The following is a 17,003-nucleotide window of genomic DNA, read 5'->3' on the forward strand; positions in this document are numbered from 1 at the left end:
AGAGTGCCCCGGGTCCGCATCAGGGATTCCAACACCCAGAGCTCCTCAGAGCAACGGGTAGCTCCAGGGCTGGGCAGGAAATGAGTGAGATGAGCCCAGGACATCCTGTCGTGCCAGGAGGGAGGCAGAGTTCAGAAGGCAGAGGGATAGGGCAAGTTCAAGAGCCCGAGGTCTCACTCAAAGAGTCCCAGTGGCCAAAGCGGGAACAGTTTGAACCACAGACAAGGTGGGACTTACAGCTCAGGGTGTAAAGGAAACCTCTAGGAGTCCAGGCTGACACTAATAACTGATCTAATACACAAGTCGGGGAAAAGAGCCCAGCCTTCCCTGCGGAAGAATCCCAAATAATGCACATTGATATTCTGCCCTTCAGAAGGTGCGTGTAGCTGCCCACTCTGGAAGTGTGGCCGATGTCACGGAGCAGGTGCCCTCCACCAGTACAGAATGGAAAGGGGGGGAAGGAATTTCACAGCACTGTCTCCACCAGATCATCAAGGTCAACGTCGAAAGTCAGCAAGCCTTTCTCAAGTGCCATGTCATGACCACGGTAGCCCAAAGCCCATACCCCAATCTAATAACAGAAACATATCCGACCAATGCGAATGGAGAGTCTTTCTACAGAGTATCTGGCCAGCCCTCCTCAACACTGTCAGTCTCCGAGATCAAGGAAAGTCGGAGTGATGGCCCTGCTGTGGGGAATGGAGCAGGCACAAGGCTAAACGTAGTGAATCCTGGACAGAAAAGGGAATCAGGAAGAGGCGAAGGGACGTGGGCAAGCGTGGGCTTTGCTCAGTGACCCTGCATCATCACTACGCCAAACGTGCCACCCCCTGGGAGATGCCAGCCAGCAGGCAACCGAGCGGCAGTCCCTCTGTGTACTGGTGACTTTCCTATACGACACTTCAAGGCAGAAATTTTAAATGAAGATTCCCAAAGGTGCCCTTCATCTATTCCTCACATAATTAGCCCCGGTGTCCTGTGACTTGTGCTTATGAGGATGTGAGCTCCGAGGGCTTCCAGGCTAGCAGAGGGCTGAGCCAGGACTGAGCCGGTGGCCTGGCTCCAGAACCTTCCCCCAAAGGTAACCGCTCAAGACGTGTTTGGGGAATGAGCAGTGAGGGGGATAGGAGCCCCTCACACCCAGTTTATCACATCCAGAGCTGCCTGTGCTGCCCACAGAAGCCTACTGGGACCTCCAGTTGGAAGAAAGCTGAGCTAAAAATATGTGCACCAGAAAACACGGGCATGTGAAAAAGTGGAAATGAAGTTGTTTTCCTTCCCGAATTAATATGGAACAATGAGCAGATTAATCATACTTTTGGTTTAAAAATTTTTCCAGTTGCCATAGTAACCCAGAAGAGGCATTTAAAAATACTTTCCATTTGACCTTGTTCTGTTTGATTGATGGGTGTGGAGAAGTCTGGGCCAGGCAGTGTGGATGTGTCCATCCCGGGGCTGGCCACCAGAGGGCGAGCAGCGCCCTTCGCTGCAGGCAGGCGGTGGGGAGCAGGGGTGTTGCCAGGGACCTGGACTCTGGCTCTTCTCTGTCCTCCTTCTTCTAGAGCAGGGCACTCCCTCTGGGGTCCCAAGTGCATGGTGGGTCACTTCTGCAGGCCGTTAGCTCTCTGCCTTTGCTGGCATGGTGGCAAGGCCCACAGTGAGTGGGATGTAGGACAGTTAGGGCCACCGGGCTCTGCTGCTCTGACAAACCCTGCCTTGGAGAGCTGGCCTGTGTCCCTGGCCCAGGACCTCCATTGCCACACAAGCTGGGCCGACAGCTGGCCTGCCCATGCTGAGGGTGGCCATGGACTTCCAGGGTGGCGGAGAGCACAGAGGTCCAGCAGGTCTGGGAGAGCTGCAGTTACTGCTTTCCTCCAGGCACAGGTTGGCCCTTGGCCTCCATCTCTGGCCTGTAGCAGGAGGGGAGTCTGCGCAGCCTCTCTCCTGGCAGAACTGCCTGGAAAGGAGCACTCTCGGCCCCTTGGCCACTGGTTCTCATGGGCTGCTTTGTAGCTCCCTCGTGGGGCTAATGTGCCCCGATACTCCCGTCTTCCTCTGTCCCCATGAAGGGTGGGGTCAGTGGCACTCTGCACACAGTCCTGACCTTCCACAAAGCATTTTAATGGATAATTTCCACACGGAAGCCATAGTTATACCACTGATCACATTTGCTGTGACTTATGACTTGGGATTTCCTATAGTCAAATGTCTTGTCCCTCCGACAGGGGCCTTGTCCCAATGATCAACAGCCCTTCTGGTCCCTGCTCCTCAGCTTGCCTCTTTCCAGACCCGTCACTGACCTGCCCCTCCCTGAGCCCCAGCCTGGGCCACAGGGCCCGGCTCCCCTAGGAGTCCCCTACACTCAGCTTGTGCCACTGCAGCCTTGGGACAGGAGGACCTGGGTGGGAGCACAAAATGTGACCCAGAGTCGGTCACACCTGCTCACCTTGCCTCCCCAGGTCTGTGTGGCCCAGGTGGCCCTGGGGGGGGGGGGTGGCAGCATGAGTCTTCTGTAGCTGCAGGATGCAGGGTCCCCAGCCCCAGTCTGCCCACCTGGCTCTCCTGCTCTGCAGAGCGCATGCTCCTCCTTCTTGCTCTGGCACTCTCCACCTTGCTCCCCAGCTCCCGTGGGAGAAGGCAGGACACTCAAGGTCTGGGGAGAGGAGACAAGTATCCCCCTTCAGAATCGGTTCTTAGAAATGTTTCCTTCCAGCGGCTGCATTGTAGCTCAGTGGTGGAGCGCTTGCCTAGCATGTGTGAGGCACTGGGTTCCATCCTCAGCACCACATAAAATTTATGTATATATAAACAAAATAAAGACATTGGGTCTATCTACAACTAAAAAATAAAACTAGTTTCTTTCCAAGGACTGATGCCAGCCTAGTTAGGCCTCCCTAGAAGCTTTATATTTTGGTGTTTAGTATTATTATTCACACATCAATATCAACAGTCGGGGTCACTAGATAGGTGGTAGGTGTGGGTGGCGGCCAGTATCAGACAACGTACTTTAGTTATGTATGGTGAATATTTAAAGACTCCCCTGTGTTTTGATTGGAAAATGGGTATTACTGGGCAATTTAGTTTCAAAGGTTTCTCTCTAACGTAAGACTTATTAAGATTTATGAGGTAGCTGCCGTGGCCTAAGTGAAAGTTCAGAACAATAAAACCCTGGCACTGCCCAGTGATTCCTCCATCACCATCCCATTAGTGAACAGGGGCTCCTCTCAGTCTGTTATTAAGATTCTCTCTGCATGAATTAACAGCTGGGCAACACTGCCGGAGAGGCACGGGTGCTAGCTGAAAAGTCAGTTTGCCCGTTTCTTTTGCTGCAGTGATGGCGGAATATTTCTCCAGGCCCCAGAGGAAAGAGCTAAGGCCAGTTCCGCTGTGCATGAGGCGCGCTTCCCAGCAGGGCCACTAGATGGTGCACTCTGAAGTTGCAGGGACGCCCAGAGGGCCTTGGGAGTGCCCTGGAGAAGGCTCATCTGGCCTGTGATGGTAGCCTGCTTTGGTTTGGTAGTAATTTCAGACAGGCTGGTGAGGACCTGCATCTTGGAAGATTTGCTTTCATTTTCACTCTGCAAGGCCTTTTGCCCCAGCACTTGCAGGCAGCTCCCCCGGGTGGTGGAATTCTGTCTAGAACTCTGAAGGGCATCCTTTCAGGAGGTAGCTTGCATGAAAAGATGGAGCACGTACATGGAGGGGGGTGTGGGACAGGAATCAAGGGAGGAAAGAAAGAGATGCATTCAACTAGAGCTCAGCTGCTCTGCAATGGTCCAACTGTATCCCTTCCTCCCCCAAAGCCTTGTCTAAGTCCTAACACCAGCATCCCAGAGCATGGCCTCATTTGGAGATGGCATTTCTGTGGATGTGATAACTGGTTGAGAGGACAGCATGCTGACCGACGCCCTCATAGGAAGATGGCTGCGTGAATTCAGACTCACAGGAGACTTGGGGACTTGGCCACAAGCCAAGGACCTGGGGGGCCAAAGAAGCTAGAAGATTTGAGGAAGGAGCCTCCCCTGGAGGATTTGGAGAGAGTGTGGCCCTGCAGACGCCGTGGTACCAGGCTCCCAGCCTCTGGACTCTGAGAGCATAAACTTCTCTTTCAAGTACCAGTTTGCGGACCTTGTTCTGACAACCTCAGGAAGGGAATGTAGGCACAGAAGAAAGAGTGACAATAGCAGCCTGCAACTGGGAAAGACACTGACTGTGTGGCCCGCTGGAGACACCAGTGGCTTTCAGGAGTTGGGGTCTGGCTTACCTTCTGTGCCAGTTGTAGCGATAGGAGGAACTGTGGTTCCTGCACACAAGTGGTGGCTCTGGGTTGGCCCAGCTGGGCTAGTGGTGGGGGAGCAGCTGAGACACCTCATCCTGCAGGGTGGGGTTGAAGAATGAGCCTCCTCCAGTGACCCTGCCATGGCCTGCACCCTCTCTTTATTTATGGTTTTCAGAATTATTTCCTTGAAGCAGGGATGTCATTGATCAATGGGAGAGCAAGAGGAATTTATTTCAAATGCCTTTTAAATTCAGCCCAGAATTTGGGAGCCCGGGAACTGATGACTTAATTAATGCTGTGTGTTAGGAGAGTGGCGGGAATGCACAGATGCCTGGCCAGTTCTGCAACTTGTCCTGGCAGATCATGCCCCTGACCTGTCCCGGGCTTGCCTGGAGTCCCATGTTCAAGAACAGGAGGAAAGGATGCAGGTTTGAGCATTGTCCCTAGCCCAGAGAGTGGTGGTCCCACCCGCCCTGCACTGTCCCCACCTCCAGCAACTGATGAGAGCACGTGGCAGCCTCGCCTTCTTGGAGGTGGTGGTGGGCAGAACAGGGCTCACTCTGCGGCAGGCGCTGTCACCTAACTTCACCTGCTGTACCAGGCAGTGGGAAGGCAGGGGATGATGGTCTGGTCTGGGTCTCTTCTTTTCCTTTTCCACATTCCAGGGGGGTCCTGGCCCACTTTCAATACGGCCATCTCCTCTGGGAGCCGGCAGCAGGCCCCTGTGGCTCATCTCTGATGGGCTGAAGACTATTCACCATCAGGCATTTGACATTCTCGTGGAAGACAAAGCAGGGCATTCAGGTGCACCTCTAGACCTCAGCAAAGCAGCACTGTGTCCCTTCCTCAAGGGGGGAGTGGCCACCGAAGTCAGCATGTCAGAGGAGAGTGGCCATCTGCTGCCCCAAGCCCCCACCTGAAACCGTGGGACAGTGATGGACTGGCTGGTCTTTGCATTGTTCTGGCTTCCGGTAAATATTAATGGGTTTCTTTTTATTCATTTAGCTTATGTTTTTGAAAGATGGCCTCAAACAAAAAGATCACATCTGTATGTTGTGCTTTAATTTATTTTCACCTTTTTTTCTCCTCTGGAGACCCCTAGTGTATCCGCACTTTGTTTACCACAAATTAAGCCGGGGCTGATTGTTTACCAGGCTGCAGGCCCCTGTGCATTGCTCCGCACTTTCCTCCTTCTTCTTTTTTTTTTAATAATCACAACCTGGGATTCATTTGCAAGAGGCCCTAATCTGCATGAGAATTATACAATTAACTTTTGATTAACCACCTAGTTCTTTTTGAAACCACAGTGTATAGGATACTCTGCATTTAAATAATTTTCCTTAAATTGGGAGCAGGCCTTTCATTAAGCTGGTGAGTTTGACTAAACAACAACATTTGGAGATAATCGGGGTCAAAACAATAGGCGGGGAGGCAGGGCTAGAATGTCATCTTTAAATATAACAGTGGAGATAAAGGCTCCCAGATTGTGCCTTATCAAAACACAAAAAATCAAAGCCCTCTCTTGTCTACGGGAAAATGCAGAGGCCCCAGCGATGTCGGCCACCATTGTGTAGCCCAGGCCGCAGCAGGATTTGCATTCAGGGGGCCCGTCTGACACACATTACATCACGTTGCGCACTTATCTCCGAGTCTGACAATAATTATCGGGAAGAATATACTCAGAATGACTTTTTTGTGATTTTTATGCTTCCTCAACACAAGGAAGGGGAGATAACAGCATTAGGAGGGCCCGAGCCTCTCGGAAGACTCTCCCAGGAGCTGGGTCTTCGATTAAATTCGCTATGCCACTCCGGTGCTGCTGAACAAGTGGAAGAAAGCCGGGAGCCTTTTATATAGGGTAATAATAGTCCGGAACACAGCCCTCACCCAAAGATAAGATCCATTGTCGAACAAACAAAGGAGCTGATTCCACATCGCCCGAAGAATATCTATGAGCAAAGTTTTAAATCCTCTGTCTCTGCTCCTCTCCTTGCGTGCACCTTGCCCCGGCTTCTGCAAGATGGCCCTTTTGCGGGGGCTGGGGAGGGCGCTCTGGGAGCCTCCGCCACACAGGGGCCTGGGAACGGCAGGTCATTCAGTCTTGGAGGTCGTTGAGGGTCGAGTTAGGACTTTCTGAGGTCAAGGTCACACCTGTGAGTCTCATATTCATTTCTTTCCCAGAGTCCACCAGCAGAGACCTTGATCTCGGATGCTGAAGTCCGGGGAGAGTTGGCCAAGGCGGGAATTAGAAAGAAGCAGTCCAGAAAGGGACTGTGTCTTTGATCCCAAGCTTTCTGGGTCTTCAAAGTCCTCAGGTATTTATTTTTTCCTGAATAAAAAAAAAAAAATTATTCTGCTTCCTTCTCCTTACAGGAAATGATAGGCGACCAGTGTTAAGGATCCAACGACAATCCAAATTGAATTTAAATACTGATGGAATTCCCCTTATGAAAATCAAGTTCAGTACTGCCAAGGAGCTATTTTTCCAAATTTGTTGGCTCTCAGAATTGATGAGATCATAAAGCAAATTCAACTCCATACCTGTTTTCCTGAACCTGGGGTGGGTGTGGAATCTTATCCCTAGAGGGAGGGAGATACAGGATACTGGGAGTGAGTTTTCTATGATTTAGAGCAGAAAGCTCGGTGGGATTTTTGTTCCTCCCACCAAACTGAATTAGACTGGTTCAGGTCTGGTCCATGTGAGTCCTGTTCTACCTGCTCAGCTCTTCTGTTTCATCCACCCAAAGTCAGGCTTTTCCTGTGGTGCGGGCTGGGCTCCGGTGGAGGCTTTTCCTTGCAGGCAGGCTCTGACTGCTATGTTAGAGCAGGAGTGAGGCAGAGTTTGGGGCAGGGTTCTCAGGCAAGCATGGATTGGGAGTGGGGCCCAAACCCACGGAACAATGCCACCATTCTGCCTGGAAGCAGCAGAGTCCTTGGTCCTGAGCATGCACAGTGGGGGATGGGGCAGCAGAGGGCCCTGCTAAACCCACGGTGTCCCTGGGAGACCTGCGGGAAGTCAGGAGGGGAGAAGCGAAGGCCCGTCTTTTCAGGAACTGCCGTGTGGCCTCTGGCCCTTTTCTTCCCTGAGCCTCGGTTTCTCCTTGTGGCTCACAGGGTTTCTCATGGCAAGTGCATCGGTTGGCCCTAAATTCCACCGAGGCAGCATTGAGAGGTCCTTGTGGACCTCCTTCTGTGCAGTGAATTGGTGCCCTAGTGGTTTGGGGTGGGAGGAGTGGGGTGCACTGTGGAAATCTTGCCTAACCTGTTGGCCAGTCAGAAGGCTAACCAGCCAAGAGGCAGCAAAGGGCGGCTCACCATCGGACACGGGGTGGAGGCCTGAGTGACACTGGACCCTGGCCGGGCTGGCTGAGGCCCCAGTGTGGCCCTGGAGGCTGTCTTCCTCTGCAGGCATGAGGAGCTGGGCGGAGCTACACTGCTCAGCCAGCCCATCTAGGCCTGCTGCAGTGGCTCACGTTAGAAGCCCCAGGCTAAATGTCTTTTCCATCAGAGCTGGAGGAAGATGGGCAGAGGCCGAGTGAAGGGCCAGTGTGCCCCTCGGCCTGCTTTTGTCCTACCTGCAGTCTGATTTCCACAGACCCACAGAAGCCAGACTCTCTGAAGCCATGTGCACCCATGCGCCCCCCCCCCCCCCCCCCCCCGCTCAGGGACTGTGTCCCCAAGGGACTGTCAGTCCTTCCAAGCTGCTATAACAAAATGCCACATACCAAGTGGGGTATAGACAAAAGCAGCTCATTTCTTACAGTTCTGAAGGCTGGAAGTCAAGATGGAGAGGCCAGCTGGTTTGGTGTCTGGGGAAGACCTGCTTCGGGGGCACAGGTGGGACACTCTGCTCCATGCTCTTGTGAGGGTGGGAGGAGAAGCCTGGGGCTGTTTTATAGGAGGACTAATCCTGTTCAGGTGGATCTACCTCACACCCCAACCACGTCCTGGGGGCCCCACCTCCCAATGTCACCTCATTGAGTTTAGGGGACCCAGACGTTCAGGCCACGGCGGGGGCCTCTGTATGACCAGGCATGGTCAGTCAAGCCCCCAGGGTGGGTGGCCCGAGGCTGCGAACTCCATCCTTTCTGTGTGCAGACACAGGGCCTCCACTGTAGAGGTGATTTGTGGCCACACTTCAAAAGAAAATGAGGTGAGCACTAAAGTCTGATTTTCAAAACCTTCTTGCTTCATCTTGCTGATGTCATTTTTTCAAACAGCGAAATGCAATAAACTCAGCGTGTAACTCTGGATTCTCGGTTACTTGGTATTGGGATTAATCATGGGTGGGGAAAGTGAAGTTGTTATTTTCGGGCTTGACCATGGCGTGCACTCTGGTCTCTGTGCACGGGAGGCTGTGTTGCTGGTCTGGTGTTTGATACTAGGGTGCTGTAGATAGAGACGCAAGGGCAGCAGGGCACGTGGCTTTGACCTCCCTGCTAGGGGCGGGGCTCCCACTCCCCTGGAGGATGGAAACCCGGCAGAGGGTGTGGCCCGTGCTGAGCCTATGATTTAAAAAAGGCTTTGCAGATGGTCCTTTAAGTAGTCTCCATCTTACATTATAAAAAGCGAAAAAATATAGGAAGGGTAAACTGGAGATAGGAAGATTACAGTAATATAGCTTCTCAGCAAATTGATTAGCAATTATGGCTGGTGATATTGTTCATTTTAATTGTGTTTAATCTCTATTTTGGTAATAAAGATTATTGTTTTGGATTATGACTTTATCCTACTATACTAATTACTAACTTGTGAAATTAAAGTGTATATTTTCACATCCTGAAAACAATTCACAACATGCCCTTATATAATAGCTTCCTTTGCTGGGCAGCTGGTTGTTTGGGGTTGTTTCACCCTTGACATCCTAGAAGGGCTCAATTTTAGCAAGGAGAGTAATGATGTTGGGTCTATTTACTAGGAAATATAGGTTTTTTAAAATTTTTTTAAAGTTGTGTTTTTCAGGGAATGAAAGAAAACAGAAGATATTGCCAGAAATAAATCTGAGAAGCAAGAGAACCAAAGTAGATTTGCATGGAGGAGGGGTTTTTAATTTTAAAGGGGCTTGCACCCTGGAGTCACCTCTGCCAGTGTTGACCAGGCTGCATCAGGCAACTCCCTCCCCCCGAGCTTGTGAGCTTCACCGGTTTGCTCTCCTACCTGCGGCAGGTGCCTGCTCTCCTCCCTCCAGAGACAAACTTCCTTGGGCTCATCTATTAGTTCTGCTTACATTTTTTACCACCAGCTTCTTGTATGCAGGAGCCTACAGGTGGAGCCCCCTCCCCACCTTCTCCTCTGGTCCCTGGGAACATCCCTACTCAGGAAAGTCTCCAGGGACCAAGATCCCACAGAGCTGTTTTTTCAGACCTCATCCAGGGTCTCTGCAAGCTCTTGACGTCTCCTTTCTCTGTCCCTAAATACCTGGATTCCCCGAGTTTCCTTCTGGCCCTGCACACTGCCCCATCCCCACACAACTTTCAAACCTGTGCATGTTTTAAGGATGTCACGTGCTGAAACCACTGTAAACAAACAGGAGTATTTCCCAGTCTTTTTTTCTTGATTGATGGAGACCAAGTGTTGGGAAACTTTTGAGACATGAACCAGGTATTCAATGCTTCAACCTTTGCAGATCTCTGGGGCCACTGTGCCACCCAACTGTCTCTGTCTTATGAAGAAATCAGCCATGGGCAGTATGTAAATGAGCAAGGGTGGCCCATGCCCATAGAACTGTGCAGGCAGGCTTGTGATTAATTTAATGTCATAATGGAGAAGCTTCCCTTTGTCAAGCAAGTTTACTTTTGACTAGAACATTAACAGCTGTCTAATACCCGAGTCCAAGCCTTTCTTACTTCATTTCCAGTGAGATTGCACCCATTTATAACTTCACTCATTCACGAGAGGGCTGTCCTACTCAAGGACAACGTTAAGAAGTAAAATGCTTTGCTAACTAGAATATGAGGTCTTATGGAATTGGGCTGGTGGTTTTGCTGGTCTGGGTGTTTCATCAGCATGTGGATGACATTGCCTGGGAGTTAGTTGGTGTGCTCTGAGATGTAGAGTTCTCCGTGGATTAGAGAGTGTCCCCTTGCCCCCTTGGCCACCTGCCACCCACTTCCCTCCTGACATTGTGAATGAGACTCATCCTCAGTTTCTAACCAGGGTGGGTCCCCCATCAAAGTCTCAGATGCAGAGGCTGGGGAATGGCCAACCCTGAAGCTTGCCCTGTATTTCACAGCCAACCTGAGGTCGTCTGGCGAATCGCCCACCAGAGTGACTTTCTTTACACCCACACCCAGTCTGCTTGCCCAGGGCACCCTGCAGCCAGGACATGTGCTGAAGACCCAGGATCATTGCCACACCCCCCACGGAGCTTTCACTTATAAATGGTAGTTCTGTTAGTTTCTTGCCATGTGCCTTCCCTGGGTGGGTCTAGAGAGTACACTCTTAAATGTCCCAAAGACTGATTTCATCATCTGCCATATTACCGTCCAACCCAGTGTCAGTACTGGGCTCACCTGTCTGCTCCCTGTCCCCCCGTGTTTCTTGGTATTTCTCAGAATTTGAAACAGGTATCACAGTCACTGACCCAAGAACTTGTACTTAGACCCTTTGGGGTAGGCTAAGAAGGTTAAGCAGCGGGGGCTTCGTGCAGCCCCTATCCCCACAGTGCATCAGAAGGTTTATACTTTGCACCATGCCACTTAGTAAGCACCTTGCCAATGGTCTCTGGAGGCCAGGCTGGTGCCAGAACTCCAGGGAAGGGAGCAGAATGCTCTGCCTCAGCCATCCTCTGACTGTGGAATTACAAACGCGTCACGAATAAGTGTAATCCTGCAAATTCTCTGAATGAAGAGCACTGAGCACAGGGGCTGGCAGCAGCGGGTGCTGAGCAGGAGCTCTGCCCAGGGCTTCTGCAGCCAACACTCCCCTCCTCCCTGAACCCACACACGTGGTGGGCGCTTGGGCTGATGTCCTTGGAAAGCCCTGCATGGCCCCTTTGTTTGGGCAATTTGCATTTGCTAGACAGTGGCTAAATGTGTGGAATCCAGGTCCTAAACACATTTTGGAGACATCTTTGGAGGACATGGCTTTTCAATGGGCTTTTGTGCTAATGGCCTTAAGCTAAGGGCTGTGGCCTCTCCAAATATGGTGGTCAGGGACTCACCACTATTTGGGAGAATCCTTTGATTTATTTTTCTCAGCACTTGTGCCAGAACCAACTGTACTACAGGCCATCTAATTGAGACTTGGCAGCAGACAGCCCGGATCAAAGGCAGCCCAAGCCCAGACCTTGGATCCCAGGCCAGTGGGCACTTAGTGCATCTCAGGAGCAAAGCACCCCGTCGGCTTTCCAGGGGTTCCTGCCAGCGCTGCTGCCTCCGCACCCCCACTGGCTGCTCCACGGGCTGCTTCACCACCAGTTCCAGAAGGAGCCACTTGTGAGCTATTGAAGACAGCAATGAAGTGCCCTGGTGAGTACAGTGATCCAGGGGAAGAAGGAGGCACCATCGGGGAGGGAGGGCACTCTTCTGCACCGTGAGTCCATCAGCAGGAGCACCCAGCCTTCCGGAAGTGGGCGGGGAAGGCTGGGTGGCACAGGCTGAGGAGTTCCTCAGGGAAAAGAGCATAAAAGAAACATTTCATAAGTTCACAGGCAATGACTCTCAGATGTTTACTAACCCAAGAACCCTATTTCCAGGAAGATCAAAAAGGGGGGCTAACAGAAGTGCAAGATCATCAAGAGATGCTTTGTAGATTAAATTTGTCAAGTTCTTCAGTTGGACTCTTTTTATTCGGGTTTGGACTCTCAAGCTCCTTGTGTACACAGAGCAACACACACCACCACACACTCCTGTCAGGTACTCCGAGAGGATGCCCGTGGACAGCCTTGAGCAGACATGGACTGGGCTGGGCAGGGGCAGCCTTGAGGATGAGAGAGTCAGAGGTGGTGGCTCTGTGAGGCTGGTGGGGGTGCTATCCCCAGGTGAAGATGAGTGGACACAGTCTGCTGCCCTCGTAGGTGCTGCCTCGGGAGCCCAGGCATGGCTGGGGAGAGGGCAGGGAGCTGCCTGGGAGCGCCTCAAAGGTCTGGTGTTCGCAGCTCCCTGAGGGATTGAGCAGGTAGGTGGCATTGGGAAGCTTTTCATCAGCAAAGAGTTGGATGCTTCAAAGGGAGAAAGGGTTCGGTGCCACCTGACTATGCTGGGGCTGATCCTGCCTGTGGGTGACCCCAAGAGCAAGCACCTCAGCCGTCCCCTCCCGCTCTCCATGGAAACTGAACAAAAGCCAGCTTCTCTTGGATCCTTTCCTAAGGCCACGGCGAGTTCTCTCCGCACCCAGGTGGGGACACGAGGGGCAGCTCTTCTTCTCTTGTCCTTTGGAGTCTTCATTTGATCTCTCTTGCTTTTCCTGGCCATACCCAGGGCCTGACTGTGACCCAGTGTTCTCTCTCCAGAACACTCCAGCCACCAGCTGCCCGTGCAGGGCTGCAGCATTTCCAGTCACCACCCTCTCAAGCGCCTCTGCTTCCCCAGGCCTCCCCCGGCCTCCAGGGCAGGTGCAGTGACACATGCCACTCAGAGCAGATTCTGGTGGCTGTGTACCCAACTGTAGGTCTTGCTTGTCCTATGTTCACGAAAATCTAATGTTCTTAGGTTTCCCCTGTGCTACCCCACCTGGTTGGTGCCCATCCACCTCCAGCTGCAAAGGTGGCCTTGATTGATCAAGGGCGATCCTGTCCCTCTCATGCCTGACGGGCTGGTATGGTCATGTGACCTGAGCCAGACCTGGGAAAGGTTGTTGGAGACTTCTGGGAAGGCTTTTATGCTCTCCTGGAAAAACCTTTAGAAGTGACCTTCTCTCTCTTCCTTTGGGTTTTTGGTGTAATAGCTTTATTAAGGTATACTTTCCACACCATAAAGTTCACTGGCTTTAAGGGTATAATGCAATGAGTTTTAATAAGTTTGCAGACTTGTGCAACCACCACCGTCATCTAATTTTTAAAGCACTTTCATCAGCCCCCACAGAACGCTGGGTCCGTGTGCAGTGCCCTTTCCCTCCCAGCCCCAGCAAGCACTCGTCTGCACCCTGTCCATAGATCTGCCTATCGAGGACTGTTCACACAAATGGGGCCCTGCTCACGTGCTTGTGTGTTTGGCCTGCTCACCTGGCAAGCTTTTGAGCATATTGCTGTTATACCATGCACATGTGTTGGTTCATTTCCCCGCAAGGTTCAGGAACAGCACATTTTGTCTATCCACTCATTTGCTGACGAACATTTAGGTTGCTTTCCTTTTCAGCTATTAGGAGCATTACTGTGAACATTTGTTAGGCAGTTCTTTTTGTGGATATGGCTTTTCACTTCCTCTGATAAGGCATCTAGGAGTGGAACTGCTGAACTCCTCCAGAGCAGCTGCACCTTTCACTCTCCCATCAGCAAAGGGGAGGGCTCAGGGTGTCAGCCCCTCCCGAGGCTTGTGGTTGTCTTTTGGATCATGTCTATCTATGTGGTTGTGAAGTGATGTCCCACTGTGTTTTTAATTTGCATTTCACAAGTGAACAATGATTTTTAGCATCTTTTATGATTTTCTAATTTGGAAAATTGGGTTATTTGCCTTATTGTATTAAATGAATTTCTTATAAATCATAAGTCCCTTATTGAACTTATTATTTAATATATGTTCAAATTTCTTTGAGTCAGGGCCTCAGTTTCTTGGTTTGTTTTCTGCCTTTTCACTTTCTTATTGGTGACTTTTTTTTTTCAAATATTTATTTTTTAGTTGTAGTTGGACACAATACACTTATTTTATTTATTTGTACGTGGTGCTGAGGATCAAACCCAGGGCCTTGCACATGTGAGGCGAGCCACAACCTCAGCCCCTTATCGGTGACTTTTGAAATGCAAAAATTTTACTTTTATCAATTGTGCTACTGATGCGTATCTAAAACAAGACAAGACATTCTGCTAAACTCGAGGTCACAGACATTTACTCCTCGGGTTTCTTCTAGGAGTTTTCTACCTGATTCATCCATTTTGAACTCATTATCTTTTGGTATGTGTTTAATTATTCCAGTACCACTTTTTATAAAAATATTCTCTCCTTCACTGAATAATATAGAATCTATATGAAAAATAAGTTGACTGTAAACATAAGGATTTAATCCTGGTTTCTCAGTTTTGTTCTGTTTATCTATAGGCCTATCCTAATGCCAGGATCAACCATGTTGCTTACTGTCTCATGTAGTGAATTTTGAAATGCAGAATTGTGGATTGGTTCAGCTCAGTTTTTTCTTTTCAAGATTGTTGGGCTATCCTGGGTCCTTTACATTTCCTTGTGAACTTTGGGGTCAGCTTGTCAGTTTCTTGGAGGGATGATGGGGAAGACACCTGAAACTTTGATACATGTTGCATTGAATCTGTACAGAACTCTTTCTTCTTCTTATCACTTCATACCCTTTTTCTTGGCAGGGCATACCAGGGATTGAACTCATGGGCACTCACCCACTGAGCCACATCCCCAGCCCTATTTTATATTTTATTTAGAGACAGGGTCACACTGAGTTGCTTATCACCTGGCTTTTGCTGAGGCTGGCTTTGAACTCGTGATCCTCCTGTCTCAGCCTCCCGAGCCGCTGACATTATAGGCGTGTACCACTGAGCCTGGCTCAGTGTTTTCTCATTTTGAGTTTTAAGAACTCTTTGTAAGTTATGGGAACAAATACTCTATAATAAAGGCATTTTGAAAATATTTTCCCCCAGTATGGGGCTCGCGCTTTTATTTTCTTTGCAGTGTCTCTCACAGAGCAGGAAACCACGCATCGTATTTTTCTGTAATGGAGTGCACGTTGGTGTGGTAGCTACACAGCCATCGCAAACCCACAGTCACTTAGGTCTTCTGCTGTCTGCCCTCCGGAAGCTTCACGACTTTGCAGTTGACGTCAGCTTTGGTCCATGGTGAGCTTGCTCTTGTGGAAGGTGTAAGGCTGTGTCTATTCACTGTTTTTATTGAGTGTGTATGTTGCTACACTTCAGCACGTTGGATAAAGACTACTCTTCTTGCATTGAGTCCCCTTTGCTCCCAGAAGGTTCCCTTTTATGTTCCTGTGGATCTGTTCCAGCCACCTGTCTTGTCACGTGGATACACTTACCTGTCACTTTGCCTTCACTGTCACTCCGCCGAGCCTGATGGTGAGTCTCCTGGTCCCTTGGTGGGAGTCCCCCACCTTTGTTCTTCTATAGTATTGTGCTGGCTCTTCTGGTTTTTTTGCCTTTTCATATACATTTTTAGAATCAGTCTGTCATCAGTATTCACCAAATAATTCCCTGTGATCTTGAGTGGGCTTGCTTTGGGTCTATAGATTAAATTAGGAAGAATCGACATTTTAGCACCATGGGTTTTTTTTCCTATCCATGAACATGGAAAACCTCCCCATTTATTTATGTAGTTGGATTTTTTAATGAGTTTTGTAGTTATCCTCACACAGATCTTCTATGCACTTTGTTATATTTACACCTAAGTACTTCATTTCTTTGTGTGCTAATACAAACGGTGTTGTGTTTTTAAGTTTAAATTCCAATGTCCTTTGCTGGCCTATAAGAAATTAATTGTATGTCAATCTGGTACCATGCAACTTAGCTATAAGCACTTCCAGTTCCAGGACGCGTTTGGTTGCTTTATTGGGATTTTCCACATGCCCTCACTTCCCATAGCTCTGTAGCCCTGTCCTTGCATGATAGTTGGCTGCCCTGGTTGCTCCTTGTCTGTGTTCTGCATCACTTGCTAGCCTTTGGGGGCCAGGGCTTAGCTGCTTCTGTGTCTGACTCTCTCACAACCCCTGGCATTGTTTTTGCAAGGAGAAGTTCATATTTTACATACAAATGCAAAATTACTTGAGTGATTACTACTAAAACTGGATTAGATACTCTAATTTTTTCTTTCAGAAGACTCAGAGTCAAGACTCTGAGACCAAATCAGTTGCCCATTTTTTTTTTAAGCCTTGGAACTTTTTGCTCAGTGAGTCCACAGAGGATTCCTTTGAATGGTGTGAGATGGAAGGACCCAGAAACTGCCTTCCTTGGGAAGGCCTCTCCTTTCCATCCCCTAGCCCTATACTTTGTTCAGCAACACTGAGAGCCAATGACTCTGTTTTACAGATTAGACCTACTGAGACCACCAGACTTGTCTAGGTTCACATGGCTAGTCAGAACAGGGTCAAGACTAGAACCCACTGTCCTGAATTGCAGGTCAGGATTAATTTCTGTATGGAAATCAACCCCTAGCTATTGTAGTTATTCTAACTGCATGGATAAACTTATGCCACCTCTCCTGTGTGTCTTGACCTAAAATATATTCATAGCACCTTTTGGTGAGAGTCATGAGAACCTTAGAGGTCAGTGTGGCATCATAATTTTGTACTTGAGCACCCAAAGATGACCCTTTTGGAGTAATATGCACAGGGAGGAGGTGGTCTTAGTCTTTGTCGGGGTGGCTGCAACACAGTAGTTGAGGGAGATCAGCTTCTCCCTCAAGTAAAGAGCTTGGGGAGGGCGTGCCCTTCTTTCAGGCACAGGGGACCTCGGAAGAGATCTCTGGAAGGCAAGAGCCTGAGCCTGGTGCTGTGTCCTGCCAACAAATGCCTCACGCTCAGCTCTGGGTGTGGGCAGTGTTTGGACTCCACATTTCAGTCACCATAAAAAGTTAACGGGTCTCTGCTCATCGGGAGGAGA

At 49.9% G+C, this 17,003-nt stretch overlaps 1 long non-coding RNA gene across 3 annotated transcripts in view; it reads left to right on the forward strand.

The window, feature by feature from the left end:
* Positions 1-647: 647 nt before the first annotated feature.
* Positions 648-17,003, forward strand: part of LOC308634164 — a 46,871-nt gene continuing 30,515 nt past the window's right edge. The window contains exons 1-3 of one of the 3 annotated variants that reach the window (XR_014018965.1): positions 648-1,081; positions 4,945-5,250; positions 6,461-6,594. This is a non-coding gene — a long non-coding RNA (uncharacterized lncRNA). Of the gene's footprint in view, positions 1,082-4,944; positions 5,251-6,460; positions 6,595-12,240; positions 12,398-17,003 lie in introns of those variants that run through there. The other 2 variants (XR_014018966.1, XR_014018967.1) reach the window with 2 other exon arrangements.

Source organism: Spermophilus citellus (assembly GCF_964194105.1).
Source record: "Spermophilus citellus genome assembly, chromosome: 15".
In the NCBI taxonomy this organism is placed as follows: Eukaryota; Metazoa; Chordata; class Mammalia; order Rodentia; family Sciuridae; genus Spermophilus; species Spermophilus citellus.